Source organism: Natator depressus, chromosome 3, assembly GCF_965152275.1.
Source record: "Natator depressus isolate rNatDep1 chromosome 3, rNatDep2.hap1, whole genome shotgun sequence".
NCBI classification, from domain to species: Eukaryota; Metazoa; Chordata; order Testudines; family Cheloniidae; genus Natator; species Natator depressus.
Genome location: NC_134236.1, coordinates 124,311,320 through 124,328,797, shown reverse-complemented (window position 1 = coordinate 124,328,797; position 17,478 = coordinate 124,311,320). Strand labels below are relative to the sequence as shown.

General features: G+C 42.0%; 1 long non-coding RNA gene across 1 annotated transcript in view; it reads right to left on the bottom strand.

The window, feature by feature from the left end:
* Nucleotides 1-17,478, bottom strand: part of LOC141984069 (uncharacterized) — a 160,339-nt gene that overhangs the window by 5,516 nt on the left and 137,345 nt on the right. The window contains exon 3 of the long non-coding RNA XR_012638634.1: nt 16,055-16,157. This is a non-coding gene — a long non-coding RNA (uncharacterized LOC141984069). The remainder of the gene's footprint in view (nt 1-16,054; nt 16,158-17,478) is intronic.

The window sequence follows — 17,478 nt, the reverse complement described above, 5'->3', positions numbered from 1 at the left end:
AGAATAATACTGATGTAATTTAACTGAAATCAGTGGAATTACACTGGCATAAAATTGGAGTAACACAGTAGTAAATCAGGTCTTTCATAAAATGCACGAATAGATGGATAGGAGATTCTTAACACCTAATCTAATAGGAATATCACAATGTAAAGGGCAAGAACAAACTAATTTCTGTCCTCTCCTGGGAGAAGTCACAGCAAAGATCATCATGTGGAAAACTGATTGCCCTGCTCCAGTTAATGCTTATGTATTCTGTAATAAAGCAGAGTTTCCTAAATGAATTCCTCACTGCATGCTTAGAATTCCTGGGAGTATTTTAAACAGCTCTGCTCACAAAAGGTTTTCTGAAATCAGAATCCTTGTGTGTGCTTCAAACAAGTTGGAATCCCTCAAGATTATTTTGCTTCTCCTTCCCGTATGCCATGGCTTTGCCTGCATTTGCACTCTGTAATTCTTTATGCAGCATCAGGCTTTCCTGCTGGGGAAAGGAGTAATTCAAACAACCCAGGTCACAAAGGCTACTGAAATTGGAGCCTTTATATATGTTTCAAACAAGCCAAGGTTACCATATAATGTCAATGTAAAATTTTACTTATAAAAGTCTTTTAAAATGAGCATTCCAAGGTGAAAACAACTGTGGACCCTCATCTTTTTCTGTGGACGTGCATGACACGCAATAATACACTGATGTCTCCAGGCCACCCCTATCTTCTTTATGACACTATCTTGGCTCTGACCTAGTTCTGACATGTAGGCTGTTTGGCCCCTTATAGGAGTCAAGCCAACACTTGGAATGAACAATTGTGACTCTGAGCATTCTGGAATCAGCAGCACCCTAATGTGGGGTCTGGTTAGGAAGCCACATATGCCCCAATACAGGAAAAACAACTTTGAGAAGTTTGCTACATAAGAAGTCCACTTTTAAATTATCAGATTTATACATGAGCCGCATTCTGTGGGATTCTAGAGTCCAATGACTTGTCTGTTCCATTGATGGCCAGGCTGTAACCTCACTATTGCCAACCCAATCCCTGATTGCAGGCTGTATGGTCCATTTTCCACATGGGCTCCCCTGACATTTAGATACTTACCCAAAATACTGAAGGCCCCCTTCCCCTCAATGACCCTCAGTGTTGTTCATATGTGCCTCTCCCTCTTTACAGCCCTTATTTCCTCCAGGTCCCTGTCCCTATCATTCTCCAATAGACCTCTATTTATTCCTTTCCCCATAATCTTGCAATATTGAAGTGGTATCCACTAGGACTCTCCAGTGGGCTATGCACCCCAGAACGTGTGATATGTGAAGTCAGTAGCAGTCATGCTGGAAGCTGCCAGAGTTTCTGTGTATTGCAGCAGGATCTTCAAAGGCACAGAGGGAAGAGTGGTTCCTGAAGGTTATGGGCTGGGAAGGAGCCCAAGCCTATGGGGAGTTTCTGGGGACGGAAGCTGGTGTAGCCTAGTGGAAGACCACCAGGGAGGCAGGAAGATGCTGAAATATCAAGAGGAAGGAGAGATGAGGTGAGGGTCCATCTCCATATTGAACCTGAAATAAGTTTGGATTCCATCTGATGGCTGGGAGAAGGTTAAGGCCAGTTTTTTCTTTCCTCCTGAACTGGCTTCCCCTTCCCTAGTTACAATTCATTATGAATTCCAACAAAATAATTTCCTGTGGGGTTCAATTTTATCGCCCTAGACAAATGCATCATCCTTATTCCAATTTAGAGAAAGCATTCCAGCTGTGTGTAATAGCCCAGATCCTGTAAAAAATGGAACAGTCACTTAATTTAACAGAAAGGTTTTTCTCCATCAATGTATTTTAGGTTATCACCATTATGCTGGTTTTTGTTAACTAGCACATGAGATGGAACGGTTCAATAAATAACCCTGCATCCTGCTGTTGATTGGAAGTTGCCATCCTCTCCCAACAACAGCTACACAAACAGAAAGCTCCCAGTACAGAACCTAAGATAGGAACTGCAGTGCTGGCCTATCTCCAGATCTGTTTTGGAATATCCTTGATATATTGGGGGTTTAGGCTCCGAGTCACTGAAGTACTTAAGCACAAGTCGAGCATTAAGCCCATGAGCAATCCCATTGAAGCCACTAGAACTATTCCCATGCTTAAAGCTGGGCACATGCTTAAGTGCCTTGCTGAACTGAGGCCTTACAAAGGGAACTTCCATTAAAACAAATGTAAGTAACAGACATATTCTCCCCATGCACTGAACGTAGCACACACTAGCAGGGAAAGAGAGAACTTCTACCGCAACTGATCATTTTCCCCTTGCTCTTTTTCCGTAACTGGGAAATGGGAAAAATCACACACAGGTTAAGCGTGCAGGAGAAAAGAGGTATATTTGTCTCCCCCATGCAAAAGCACAGCTTCTGAGTCACAGGGAAATGGATGGCTTAAGGGATCTGAAAAACGCTGTGATGGGTCACTTGTCCAAATATGAGCCAGGTCCACAGTGACTGATCCTCATAGTCTTGTTGGGAGGTGTTCTGTGTGGGATCTCTGTGCTTAGGAAATAGGGATCTGTTTTAATTTACAGATGAGGTCAGACTAGATGAGCTAATGTTCCCTTCTGGACTTAAACTCCATGTCACGAAAACTGCCATCAAAAACTTGCCCCTCTTCAGCAGAATCAGCAGACCAAAGCAGTCTGCTTCCTCATACTGTCAGCCATCCACCCTTCCTCAACTCTAGGAATGAGCTCCCATTGGGGTCTTTCTGGCCAGTTTCTTCTAGACATGGACAGCCCTTTGGTCCTGCCTATGCACTATACATGTGCACGAGGAGGACAAGCTTTTTAGTAATCATTGTCCTATAATCAGCATTTTCTTTTTGCCTGTGCTCCTGGACATGGCCCTCAGTTCTTTTGAAGTGTGTAATTTTGAATGTAGATCTCTTGAGCAGTCAGATGAGTGGATTATCTTAGGGCCATAGGACTGGACAGGACCTCCTGACTCATCAAATCCAGTCCCCTATTATCACAGACAACTCCATCATATAAACCTGTTCATATCAAGCTCTATCTTAAAATTCGTTAAGTTGTCGTCGTCCCCTCCTCTCCCCTCCTCCGCCTCCGCACACACACACTATTCCTACTGGGAGGCTGTTCCAGAAGCTAACTACTCTGATGGTTAAAAACCTTCATCTAATTTCCAGCCTAAATTTATTCATGGCCAATTTATATCCATTTGTTCTTGTGCCAACATTGTCCTTTTGGTTAAATAACTCTTCTCCCTGTCTGGTGTTTACCCCCTGCTGTATTTATAGAGAGTAGTCATATTCCCTCTCAGTCTTCCTTTTGCTAGGGTAAACAAGCCAAGCTCTATTAGTCTCCTCTGCTATGATAGGCCCTCCATTTGTAAGTGATGAGGAATTTTAAAAGGTTTGGCAACAGGATACCTGTCACTGAGCGAAGAAGGAAAGTTAAGCAGCTGGCATGGTAGTTAGCGTTGGTGCAGTTTTCATTGTGAGGCTAAGGAAGGTTTAGCAGTTAGAAGAGGGTTTGTAAGAGATTTCTTAGGCCATAGGTATGTGTCTTTTATGGCAGAACTATTCAAAATGGTTGGGAGGAGAGGTGAAACTGATGGCCTATATGGCAGTTTCTAAAAATATATATTGTTAAAATTCACACACAAAAAAACAACAACAGATTAGGGATGGCCAAGGAACCACGGTATGGAAAGATGGGAATCTCTCAGTATGGCACTGCTTCTGGAAAGCAAGGAACGTATTGATACTATGGGATCCATCACTGTCAGTGGGAGTTATATATCTGCATCAAGGAAGGAACCCTTAAATATCTGATCATGAATGAAAACATTCTGATTTTTACGAAAAACAAGTACTGTCTGGCAAGAGTTGCTTATTTATCTTTTTCATATGTAAGCCTACAGTTAAGGATATTTTAAAATGCTTAACATTTCTTTGCATTTTAGTTTCACACAAATCCACTACGAACTACACATAACTGTGCTTGTAAAAAAAAAATATAACATTAGAAAGAATTTGGAAATGCAACTTGAAATTAACACTTAGTACATATCACGTAAAATTTTCAAGAGTCCCAAGTTGGCTTAGGACCCTGTGTCTAACTGAAAGTCAATGGGACTGAATGTGTGTCTACACTTAAAACACTACAGCTGCGCCACTGCAGCTGAGCCGCTGTAGCGGTTCAGTGTAGACACTACCTACACTGAAGGGAGGGGTTCTTCCACCAGCCTAGGTAATCCACCACCCTGAGACGGTTCATATACAGATGAACACCCCCAAAAAAGCTATATTATCAAGCACTCAAAAATTAGGAAATGCCATGGGCTGCATGGGCAATCTTAATTTGCCCCCTCCCCCTGTGCATGTGTATCATGATACAGTCTTTAATTACTGCATTACATACTATTTTTTTCCACAAAACCCCTGCCTCATTCAGTGCACAGAATGTGGGATTGTGGTCACCTTATTATTATTTATTTGTATTAGTCTAGGGCCTACGAGCCCTAGTCATGGACCAGGAGCTTATTCTGCTATGCACTGTATAGAGCAAAAAGATGGTCCCTGCCCGCAAAGAGCTTACAATTTAAGTGTGACACAAGACAAGAGATGGACACAGACAGGGGAGCACAAGGAAACAATGCTGGTCAGCATGATAGGTAGTGGGCAGAGATGACCCGTACCTGATGGGGGTGGGGGCAATTTAAAGGTTCGGCCACCCCCAGAACAGTGCGAGTCATGCCCTCTCCCCAAGGTAGGCTCCGCCCTTACCCTCAGTCTCCCTTCCCGGAAAGCAGCGGCCCCTCCCTGCAGCTCCCAGCTGTTGCTCCTGCCTCTCCCTGCAGGGCACAGCTCGCAGCTCACTGGCTCCGGCAGCTGCCATGCAGGGAGAGGGCCCAGCTGCATCATGTGACCGAGCAGGGCCAGCAAACCCTGGAAGAAATCTCTCCCCCCCCCCCCCACGCATCTCCTGTGGCTATGATATCATGATATCAAGCACACCAGCATCCTAACCTTCTTGCAGGGGGGCGGGGCGGGAAGTATAGGCACTAGGGCACAGGAGAGCTTATGGTTTAACAAGCAGCTATTCAATATTTTGTTCTCTCCTTGTTGTTCAGTGTATGGCCCCAGGCCTTCTTTACTGCACACTATTCAACTCCTGCTCTGAAGACAGAATTGTTATTTTTCTTAATCTCATTCTCAGAAACAGCTGAATCCTTCTGGGTGTAATTTTCCAGAAATTCAGCCAGAGGCAAACACTCAGCGTGGAAAATTTCAGCCCAAACAGTTAAAATTTGGCAAAGTTGAAGCAACCTTAACAGCAGGCAGTGCTACCAGCCCAGCCTTGAATAACTTTTCTTCAGTTTTTGTGAATGTGAATTTAGTGCTCATAAATAATGATGAACGGTTGCAAGGCTAAATTTTCCCAGGTGTCCTCAGAGAAATAACAGAGCTGGCCAATGAGAACCCCAGCCACCTCAGTGTGCCTCATCCTTGGAGGAATGCCCACACGCCATGAGAGGGAAGATGGTTGTTGGGTCTCCATTCATGTGCAATCCATTAGCTGTGCTAAATCTGGTGCCAGCTGTGGTGCCAGTTTCCTTACCTATATGGTACAGGTGCCAGTTGTGATGCAGACACTTGGTCACTAGAAACTGGACCGAAACTTTCAGCCCACATAGGCCATGAAAAGCTGTGAGATGTAACAGCTTTCAGTTGTTATGCTGGACTTGAATCCAGACTTAACTGTAGCCTTCATGATGTTGTCGTTTTCACACTGCTCCTATTCAACATGAAACTGGTGCACTCAAAGTTGGGTATTAATTGTTCTTTAATAAGATATAATCATAAAACATGCAATTTAGTGCTTCGTTTCGTCCAATTTTCATATAGGAATCAAACTGTGCTCAACTAAAGCCTTAATCCTCTTGGCCCTTCCTGTAACAAGTGCTATAGCCTATGAAGAGTAACCGACCCATAACAAATAAATTAATAAGCTTCAGTAATTATATTTGGGTCATTTTATTTTAAACCATGAAATCTAACGCTCTGTTCACATTAGTGCAGGAATTGCTGTAACTGGCCATTGGGGCTCCCTTGATACACCATCTGTGAATGAAGCATATTGGCACATGTTGGAAAGAAAGAGACCATGCACATTTTAAGTGTGCAGGATTTTTCTCATTATCTTGGCTGGGGTAAAGGCATAAGACCCTATCGCTAGCCACACCCCTCTCAAGGCCAAACTATTCCTTCTGCCATGAATTTGCTCCGCTGCAGCCAGAAATCACGGAGAACGCCTCAGATCACAGTTTCTTAATCTATCCTGATGAGTAGATTTTATGGGACCGGCCCTCAAATTAGTTAAGGTTGCTAACCTATGTGCTGGCTCTATGAGTTATACAGTTACTAGCCTCATGAAGGCATCTGCTTAGGCTATTTGGAAGAACCAATCCCACTTTTGACGTGAGAATGCGTTTTGGTTCTGTAATGTTGCTAGCAGTCTCATGCACATTTCTCAAAATGTGCACCACATTTCTGTTACAGCAAGGTGTCTATATTAGGTCTCTCTGCACTGCATCTGGGAGCATGTCTCCCAGCCCACATACACAGACGTGTGCTCGCTCCACTTGAGCTAGCATGCAAAAAATAGCAGTGTGGTCGTTGAGGCACAGGCTAGCCACCTTAGTATGGACCTAGAGCAGTGGTTCTCAACCAGGGGTACACATACCCTTGGGGGGAAGGGGAGGTCTTCCAGGGGATACTTTAACTCATCTTGATATTTGCCTAGTTTTACAGCAGGCTACATAAAAAGCACTAGCTAAGTCAGTACAAACTAAAATTTCATACAGACAGTGACTTGTTTATACTGCTCTGTGTACTATACACTGAAATGTAAGTACAATATTTATAGTCCAGTGGATTTATTTTATATTTATATGGTAAAAATGAAAAAGTCAGCAATTTTTCAGTCATAGTGTGCTGTGACACTTTTGTATTTTTATGTCTGGTTTTGTAAGCAATTAGTTTTTAAGTGAGATGTAACTTGCGGGTATGCAAGACAAATCAGACTCCTGGAAGGAATACGGTAGTCTGGAAAGGTTGAGAGCCACTGACCTAGAGGGTCTGGCAGGCTTGTACTTGGGTGGCCAGTTACTTTTCGGAGTAGACACTCACCTTAGCTCTCAAGTGTCAATTCTGCCCTCAGCTATGTGGGTGGAATTCCCCCTTATTTCAATGCAAGTTGCACTTAACTAAGGAAAGGATTGGGCCCTCATAAGCTTACAGACTTTAAAGCATTTATTTGTATAAAATTAATCTTAATGTATATTTTCTTACCTTCCAAGCATTTTTGCGGTAGTTGTTTTATAACTGCAATGATCTGATAGATTTTTAGGTACAAGTGAGTGTTTTGCCTTTATAAAGGTAACTTAATCAAAGATTTTGGCTGGGAATAATATTAAATGTATGAAGAAAGCCACTCAGAGGAAATCCAAACTAGGAATGCAAGCAGCTACCATCTTCTAATCTTTATCACTGCATGGGGCCCTGACGTTTAACTTTACTCTCATTCTTCTTAGCAGCTTAAACAAACCATATAGGTAAGGAAACAAAACAAAACAAACACTTCATGCTGAACAGAGAGACAGAAGGAGGTGAATTATTTGCTGATGAATTATTTGCTGGTACTGGTGAATTATTTGCTGGTAACTCTCCTTGGGCATCTTTTTCCATCTCATTCCTTCCCATACATTATTTAATTCAATGACTCCAAGTCCACTGAAGACTTGTTAGATCAGCCAGGAGGGGTCAGTCTCAGGATGAGAATTCACATCCTGACTTTGGTACTCCTTCATTTGACAGACTGGAAAGGCAGCAATCAGTCACCCCCACAGTGGGACAGTACTAGCTGGTCGCTACACAGGTTCATTAGACATATACCCTTCTTCTCTGGCTCATCTTTGACATTGTCAGCCCTTTGTGGGACAAAAGGACATCCTGGGGAATGCAAAGGACTGAAATATCATCCTGTACTCGGGAACTCTTCCAGGGCGTCAAGGATGTGTGGTCACCATAACCTCAAGTCCTTTTTTGGTCCTGCTGCACTTTAAGAGACCTGTTCTGACTCAGAGGCAATATCAAGTTCCTCTAAAGGAGCCTTAAGCATTTACCTTTGAAAGCCATCCAACCCAAGCTCAACCAAACTAGATCTTCCTTGAATTAAAAAAAAAAAGATGTTCACCTACAATACACTGTCTATGTTGCTTTTCATATTAGCCCTTAGGGTGCTACACTGTCATAAGCAGCCAAGGCAATGCTTTCTGAAGGTACATACCCTTAATTTTGGACAGTATATCTAGGATATGTAGCAGACACCACAAAGGATATATGCAGGCTATTGTAGATGACTGTGTTTGTGCTCTGTGACTGTAGTTACACAAGTACGCCTCAGAGGGCTTCACAACACTGTTCTGGGACAGTGCTAGTACTCAGAGAAGACCAAATTAAACAATGTAGCTAGACACTATGAGAGGGTCGATCACTGGACCTGGGGAAGACGCGTGTATCTAAAAATTAGAAGCCTGACAAGTAAAGGACTCCTCACAGGATTCTAACATTTTGGGGAGACTCCAGAGTTGAGCTGGGGTAGTTCTCACTTTCACCTCAAATGTAGGATAGATGCATTATATACTTCAGGATATATAAGTAATCGTTTCCCTCAACCCCAGGAAAGGAGGGCAGCAGTGGAGAAGTGAATGCAGCAGTGTGGAAGCACTAGAATCTAATCTATCCAAAACACTGCTGTTAACTCATCTTACTCTCACCTTGTTTCTTCCATGTCATCACCTTCTTCAGTGCTCTTCACTGTCATTTACCACAAATTCCACACTTTCATCGCTGAGGTGCTACAAAATGTTATCCGCACGAACATGTTCTTCTTTCCTTTCCTCTCCCTCTCACTGCCTGTGCTCTCTCACCGTCCTCATGCCTAACCATCCCTCTATCCCCTTCCCTGACTCACCTTTGCACTCTCTTTGATACCAATTCTCTACACTCAAAATAGGGTTTGGGGAGCCCAAGCCCAAACGTCTACACTGCAATTTTATAGCCCTGCAGCCCAAGCCCCGTGATCCCAAGTCAGCTGCCATGAGCCAGCCGCCGGTGTTTTGGTGCACGGTGGACATGCCCACAGAGTATTCCATAAATACTAGCAGTAATAACCTCCAGTAATAACCTTCAGTTACAAAACAGCAGAAAGCACACAGAAGGTGGCTTACGTTGTTCACCACTCAGACTGGCCCATGAAGAGATGTTAGTTTCTTAGAAGTCTACCTTATGGGAAAGTCCTGCTGGCTGGCTGAAAATAATTCATTCAGTCAATGAAAGGTTTCAGAGTAACAGCCGTGTTAGTCTGTATTCGTAAAAAGAAAAAAGAAAAGGAGTACTTGTGGCACCTTAGAGACTAACCAGTTTATTTGAGCATGAGCTTTCGTGAGCTACAGCTCACTTCATCGGATGCATAGCATATAAGGAAACATTCCTGTGCCCTGTGCTCCCTAAAGGCCATGTTTCACCCTCCCCTGTGACCCTCTGATACATCTCAGATTTTTATGTAATTAGAAAGAGAAAGTTATGCTAAACTCTTCTGGCATTTGTTAGCAATGTAAAAATCAATACTCTAGGCCTACCAAACATGTGAATCCCTGGGACATTTCCAACCCCACAGGAGTGGAATACACAGTCCTCAAAGCAAGCAGAAAATGTGTAAGGAGTTAGGGCCCCGTCCAGTGCCCATTTAATTCAATGGGCATCTTTTCCTCTATTTCAGTGGCAAGTTACACAAATTCTACTTCTGAGAAAAAAGCAAATATATTTGGAAAGCAGCACATGAATTAAAGCTAAACCTGATGAGCTTTAACTTAGATCCTGAGACTGGGGCCTGCTAAAAGCATTCTGATCACATAATCTGCCTATCGCCAGGATTTGGCTATGCACAATTAGAAAATCCTGGTAATCAAGAGTGTAGATATAAGCACTATTACTTTATTGTCATAAATATTTTGAAGATACATTTTCCACTTTGGCACAATCTTAAAGGTCAAATTACCAAAAGCCTTTTGAAAACCGTCAGCAAATTATGGACACAAAATATGAACAAAGAACAGGGAAATGGAAAAGAATGAAAATAGATCAGAAAATACGCCCACAAAGAAAAATACAACAAGAATTTACTGTGTATGTGACGTCAGTGCTTACCATGAAACAGAAAAATCACTGATGAACCACCAGACAGTTAGCTCATTTTATGAAGAGCCAAAAATCAGGATAAACTGAAAGTTTAATCCAAGCTCACATAAGGCATCGTGCAGCAGAAACCTTTGCACCAGAAGCAGCAAAAGATGTGCAAAAGAATCAGGGGCATATCTGAGACAGAGAGGCTCCTGCTGTACTTGACTGAGCAGAAGCAAGGACAACCCTTTTGCACAGAGGGGAATGACTGAGCAATAACTCTGCAGCCAGAAAAGGGCAGTCCAAGACTAGCATGCTGGTGAGTGATCACAGCAGTTGTTGTACTATTCTGGTGCCACCTTAGAATTATGGTAGCTGCCCGAGCCCTACTTAGCCTGCGTCACCACTAAAGCCAAAAAAAAGTTGACAGCTCACATGCACGATTGAAGAGCACAGTGCTACCTATATAGTTGGCTTGATAAAGCAGAGCGCCTTGTCCCCATATTCCATATCATAATATCAAAGACACAACAGTTATTGTTATCTGTGCAAGGTATTTCATAAAGAGCAAAAGAAAATATTTGAGTTTTGTTTATATTATTAGGAGGGCACAGTCACATCACCAGCTGTTCCTGTCACAGAAATTATTCTATTGTGAACAATTTGGCTGCTGCTCGCCACCATTCCGCCACAGCAGCTCTTGCCCATTCTTGTGCGGACAGCATTATTGGGGGTTTTGGGGAGATTATAAAAATCACAGAAACCCCTGCATAACTGTCGGTGCCAAGAGAATCTGACCCTTCGTCTTTGGTGACAAGAAGTGGTGATCCACTTCAGAGTCTGAATAAGCTGCTGCAGAAGGAACTGTTTTGAGAACAAGGGGTCATGCTATCACAAAGCCATTCAGGTTCAGGGATAGCAGCTATTGACAGATGTCTGCAGAGTCAGAGCCACAATAATCCTCTAATCAGTCAAGGCTGATTCATAACATCATCTCCATTTCCATCCCGACAACTCTATCGGTGTTTTATTAATTGGTTGAATTAGTCTGAGGCTCTCATTTAAAGATGATATTTTATGGTTTGTTGCATTCGACTTTTTTGAGAGGAAGCTGTAACTGTACCTACTAGTTAGTAGATAGCGATCTCTGTCATGTCACAAGGTTAATAAACTTTTGTAACCCTAACTCTTGTCAAGTATCTGGGGCCTGTAAATATAATACAGTTTAATCTCTTACCAGGTCTATTGCACCTTTATTACAAATAGAAATGATATTAAAAATATACATAGGAAAGCAAATGAACTTGTAAGGTTGAGTATTCACACTGGAAACTGGTTTCTGAGAGTTCCTTCTATCAGGATACAGAAAAATACCACCTGATAAAACATGCCATCACAGCTTGAAACTGGAGTTACAGCTTTTGAATACTCACAATGAATTACTCGTGAACAATCTACAGAGCAAGACTTATGCACAAATAATAACAAGTAACAAATGCAGGAAACCCATGAGCTTCTGATGGATAGTTTGTGGGAAAATAAAAAGGTGGGGGGCAGATTCACCAAATACATCATTTGCTACAAATTATTTACTCGGCTTTTATTCTGGGTAGAGTCTACGAAGCTACTCTCATTTTCTTTTTTTTTCTAGAGAATGGCTCAAGCCACAAAATATGAATCTGGATCCAGATTTCAATCACCACAAAATTTAGAGTTGTTTGAATTGGTTTGGCCCATTGTGAAGACAGGGGCCATCTGCAAAATTGGGATCCAAATTTGCTTCTCAGATTCCCACTGTTCAATAGGGGCTTGACCCTGCACTACTGAAGTTAATAGAAGTTTTGCCATTGACTTCAAAGGGAGCAGGAGCAGGGTGTAATTATCCACTATATTATCTCTGTAGCACATGATTCTGGCCACTGGCAAAAACAGGATACGTGACTAGACAGACCACTGGTCTGATTCTGTATGCAATTCCTATGGCTGCACTTTAGTTTGTCCCCAGCTGTAATTTTTCAAAGAGGATTTATTTCTGGAGTCCCAATGCCAGAAGATATACCTTTTGTCTCCAAAGTATATCCTCGGTCTTGCTGTGATTGAAACTCTGTTCCTTTTTTGACAGAAGTGTATTTCAGGAAGCAAACTCTTTCCTCCATGTCTAGGTCACAGCAGAAAACTCAGATCCAGGGAGAATAATTTTATTGTATTTGTAGGTTACTTCAGCAGCTCATTTTTCCACATCAGGAATTTTTACTCTGTTGCCCATTTGACAGGATCACACTAATGATGCTTCCATCATTCTCTCGCTTCTATAGGGGGTCCTGTAAACCCCTCCCAGATAAATCAGGGTTCCTTTTAATATTTAATTCTAGGAGTTAGGAGACCAAGGTCCTTCCTAAATGTCAGGAGATGCCCTGGATTTTTGTTCCTCAAGACAAAGGACCTTTACCTTTCTGATTCTCACCTACTTTTCCAGGATTATCAATCTTTCTGTCAGACATTGAACCAAAGCCTTACTCTGCTCCTCTATGCTCTCCACACTGTTATCTAAAGATTTTGGAGCTTCCTCATCTGGAGCCTGCTTGTGATTTCATTTACACAGCTTTTACCCCATTGAGTCTAATGGAGTTACTTCTGACTTACTCTAGGTGAGTCTAAGATGAGATAAGAACCATGTCTACAGCCTCCACAAATGCTAGAGTGGATTACAACTTGTCAGATGTCCACCCTCTTAGGGCATGTCTACACTGACACCTGCGGCTGAGCACACCAGCTGACTCAGGATTGCAGGGCTTGGGTTAATGCGCTGTTTAATTACAGTGTAGACATTCGGGTTCAGGCTGCAGCCGGGGCTCTAGCACCCTGCAAGGTGGGAGGGTCCCAGAGTTCCGGCTGCAGCCTGAGTCCAAACATCGACACTGCATTTAAACAGCCCTTTAGCCCAAGCCCCATAAGCCCGAGTCAGCTGGTGTGGGCCAGCCACAGGTGCCTGATTGCAGTGTAGACATACCCTAAAAGCCTCTTCAGACCCAAAGTCCTCACTTGCAGTGGGAGTCCCAGAGCAAGATGGTGGTGATGTGTTGTGAAGCAGCCGACAGCCCTATAGTTTATATAGTGATTTATAGCGATTTATATACTATAATCACTAGTATCATTTAAAGTGTTTTTATCTGGCATCGGAAAATAGTGTTTAAACTACAAAAGAGTCCTTCTGCACCTACATCAGAGGGAACCAAGTATGGACTGGAACACTAGCTCAAGAATAGAATTTTTAAAAGCAGCTTGATAGACACTAAATTGCTTCATGTCCTTGTCGTTTGGGGTCACCCCATACTTTATGATTCTTGCCCACTCAGTCTTAGGGGAATGCAGCATGGGCTGCTATTATTGGTATGGTTTTGGGTTGGCTATGGTTTCCTCAGGCTTTAAGAATAAAAACTAGTAATTCTGGTTTTGGCCCAAACCTCTTCCTACTGTAGGGTAGGTGGATTGGAGATTTCCATCTTGGCCTTCCCAGCATGGCTCCCATTCACCGGTTTTACTGAAAGCAAAACCTTACATAAGCAATGGGTATATGTTGGTTTATGATGAAGAAAATAGTTCCCGAGCCAGAAGCTGAAGAGGTAGAACCAGAGATGGATGAGGTCCTTGGAACAGCTTCTACTGCACGCATCAATCTTATGGATCTAATGACAATGAATCATGCCACAATAAGCCTGATTCTTTCCCTAAACACATTGGCTAAAAGTTCACTTTTGCAGCCTACAGCAGGGTATTTCCAAAAGCCAGAACATTGCGAGAAGCTAGAGAACGTGAAACAAACTATATGGGGAATGGAGTATATGTATATTGTACAAAAATGAGAAAAGTTGCAAATAATTGCATTTTACAGGCAAATTGTTGTCTTAAGTTAGAATAAATGCTGTGGTTAAGTAAATTAAAAATTAAACAGGAACATGCAATTATTAAAATCTGTATGCTTAATATTTGAGCCAACCACTGTGGTTTCTTCTCTCTGTCGATTTACAAGATATATGGTTAATTTTACACATGCAAGAATGGTCTCTAAAATCATGCAAGAATTTTACCAGTAGCATAAAATGTTCCAAATATTAGTATAATAAAATATTTTACTTGCAAATCAGCTTATAAATGCTTTCCTAAAGCAAGCAGTATAGTGTAGCTGCAAATTGTATTACAACTTCAAGTAGAATTTCTCCCAATAAGCACTCCTCATTCCATCCACTAACTAAACAACTATTGCATTTCACCAGATTGTCCGGCAAAATAACAATCACAGTTGTTCCAAAGAGAGAATCTAGCCAATAAAATCCATTTAGATAAAATATATCTAAGTTATATTTAAAGATAAGCTCAAAGCAAGGGACTGATGCAAAGCCCATGGAAGTCATTGGGAGTTTTTCCATTGACTTCAGTTTGCCATTGAATCCATCTCAGAGCCCAACCACCATGTACGCTGGGCAAGTTTGAATCCAGACTTTGCAGGTCAGGCCCACCTCTGCTTATCTCATAACGGTGAAATTTATACCTGTGCAACGGAGAGGGCAGGTACCCTTCAGGTACCTATGAAGATGGTTAGTTCTTTTTATTAATTATTTTTTAAATCATAGCATCTATGAGCCCCAGTCCTGTAGAAGGACTCTACTGTTGTAGGTGCTGTACAAACGGAACAAAAAGACAGTCCTTGTCCCAAAGAGCTTACAATCTAAATAGAAGACAAGAGACAACAGATGGATACAGACAGACAGGCAAGTGCAAGGAAACAATGGGTACAACATTAGACAGCAAGCAATAGAAAACAGGGTAAATGTCCCTATATCCCTATATGTTGCTTTATGGAAGACAGAAGGGCATCTGTGTGATATTTCTACCCAGCACCTGTCTTGATTCATAAAACCCCTCCAAAATCACCCCACAGACATCCACCTAACCCAGATAATTACCCTCCGTGGAAGCAGCCAGAATTTAGTCAAGAGAGAGAGAAATTCAGTGGTACTTTTACCACTGTACTAAACACAATATAAACCCTCTCAGGCAGTTCAGTCTAGGAATCACTACCAACCATTATTGACTTTGTACAAAATAATGGCTTTGTACATTATTAGCATTAGTTGTATTAACATAGCTAATGGATATTAATACCATATGAAAAAGTGCTCATTAAAACATTGTAAAATGCATTTGGTTAGTGATTTGCAGTTTTAAAAGCATAACTTCTTAACTAATGTGTTTAATGCACATATTGTATTTATAATTGCAGAATTACATGTGCTTATTTTAATAAATTATGCTTTCAAAAGAAATGTGTTCAAGATTATCAGACCAAACATATCCTTTTCACATCTCTACAGGAAATGTGTTTCCTCTGGCTTTTTTTGGTTTCTTGTATTCATATTTTTGTAGTGCAGTGAAAATATACTGTGTATAATGATTAGGGTAGTAGATAAGGAGCTGGGACTCTTGGGGGTCTATGCCTTCTTTTGCCACTGTTTTTTTTTGGGGGGGGGGAATTGCCTGATTTTGGGGAAGTCATTAAGCCTCTTTCTGCCTCAATGTCCCTCATCTGTAAAATGCCCCCCCCCCAAAATCACTTAAGTGTTCATAGATTCACAGATTCCAAGGCCAGAAGGGAGCATTTTGATCATCTAGTCTGATCTCCTGAATAACACAGGCCATAGAACTTCCCCAAAATAATTCCTAGAGTATATCTTTTAGAAAAAGATCCAATCTTGATTTTAAAATTGTCAGTGATGGAGAATCCCACGCGACCCTTTGTAAATTGTTCCAGTGGTTACTTACCCTTAGTGTTAACAGCTTATGCCTTATTGCCAATCTGAAGCTTGACACTTGCAAAGCTTGATCCATGTTTGCAAAGTGCTTTGAGAGTCTCAGATGAAAGGTACTGCGGAAATGAAAAACATTATTATTCTTCTGTGATGATTTTTGGAAGGGGAAGAAGGTTATGTTTTTCTCTTTATTCTCCTACATTTCTGAATTTTAACAGTCATTTTAACACTCCTTCAACCCCCCCCCCCTTTATTTTCACACCATTCTACAGTATGTGCAAAGAAAAATAAAACACCTTGGACAGAATAATTTGGACTGGGAAAACTGGCTATTTAGAACCCAGAGATTATGAAATGTTATTCCAAGAATTGGCTCCTTGCAGAAAGTAAGTCTGACAACAGGACCAATATGCTCTCCAGTCTCTCAAGTACACCCACTCTGGTCCTTGTTTGACGCTGAATTTCCTACCGAACCAGCTAATCTAATCACTGCTGCATTTGGCGGTTCTGATCCCTGTGAGTCGTGGAGCTCAAAAGAGGAGAGTATGCAAATAACTGGTACTACAAATGCACACATCAACAGTGGGACAAGACAGAACCAGCCAAGTAAACACCTTGGAGAGAATTCCTACCGCTCTCTTCTTTCCAGGAATAAACTCACCCAAGTCTCGCTGAATTTAGTAGGCCCACCCTAACTACCTTAATAATAGATGAAGCAGTTTCCAGTGAGCTCTGCTCTGCCATAGCCAATGTTTGGACAGTAGATTTCTTCACATACCTAGCACTCAGAAGCAGCCCTTCATAGAAAGCACCAACACAGTTCCCATGGATGAAATTCACCCTTGTGCAAAAAGCTAGCACAAGGCCTATGCGCCACATAAGTCCTACTTTAGCCCTATTTTGAGGGCTTAATTGGAACATATGTAGCGCATAGGCCTTGCACTGGCCTTCTCCACAGTCGTCAATTGCACCCAATCAGCAGAGCAGCAGGGAACCAAGGTGATGGTGTAATAATCAGGGGTGAAGCAGTGGGCTATTGCACTTGCCTCTCCGCTCTGAAGGCCCAATTTAGATCACTGATGCTTTGATTCTGGTGGTCTCCATCTAGATCCCTATCACTATTCACAAAACAATTGCTACCTTATTGTCATGTTTGTCAATTGCTGGTCTAGTGGAACAGTAGAAGAAAGGTGCATTTGGCAGCCACCTGATTAGGCAGTAGAGAAAACAAAGGGAACGGACAACAGTGGGGATCCTTAGCACTCTGTCTGGACTGCCCTTACTCACATTAGGTAGAGGCATGCACATTGAAAAGAAAACCAAAAGGGCTAGATCTTGCATTACCCTTGGCTCCCTTTGTACTGAACAAAAAACACAAAGGAGATGGATTCTGGCTGCAACACACCAATGGAGAACTCCCCTGCTGGAAAGCCAGGA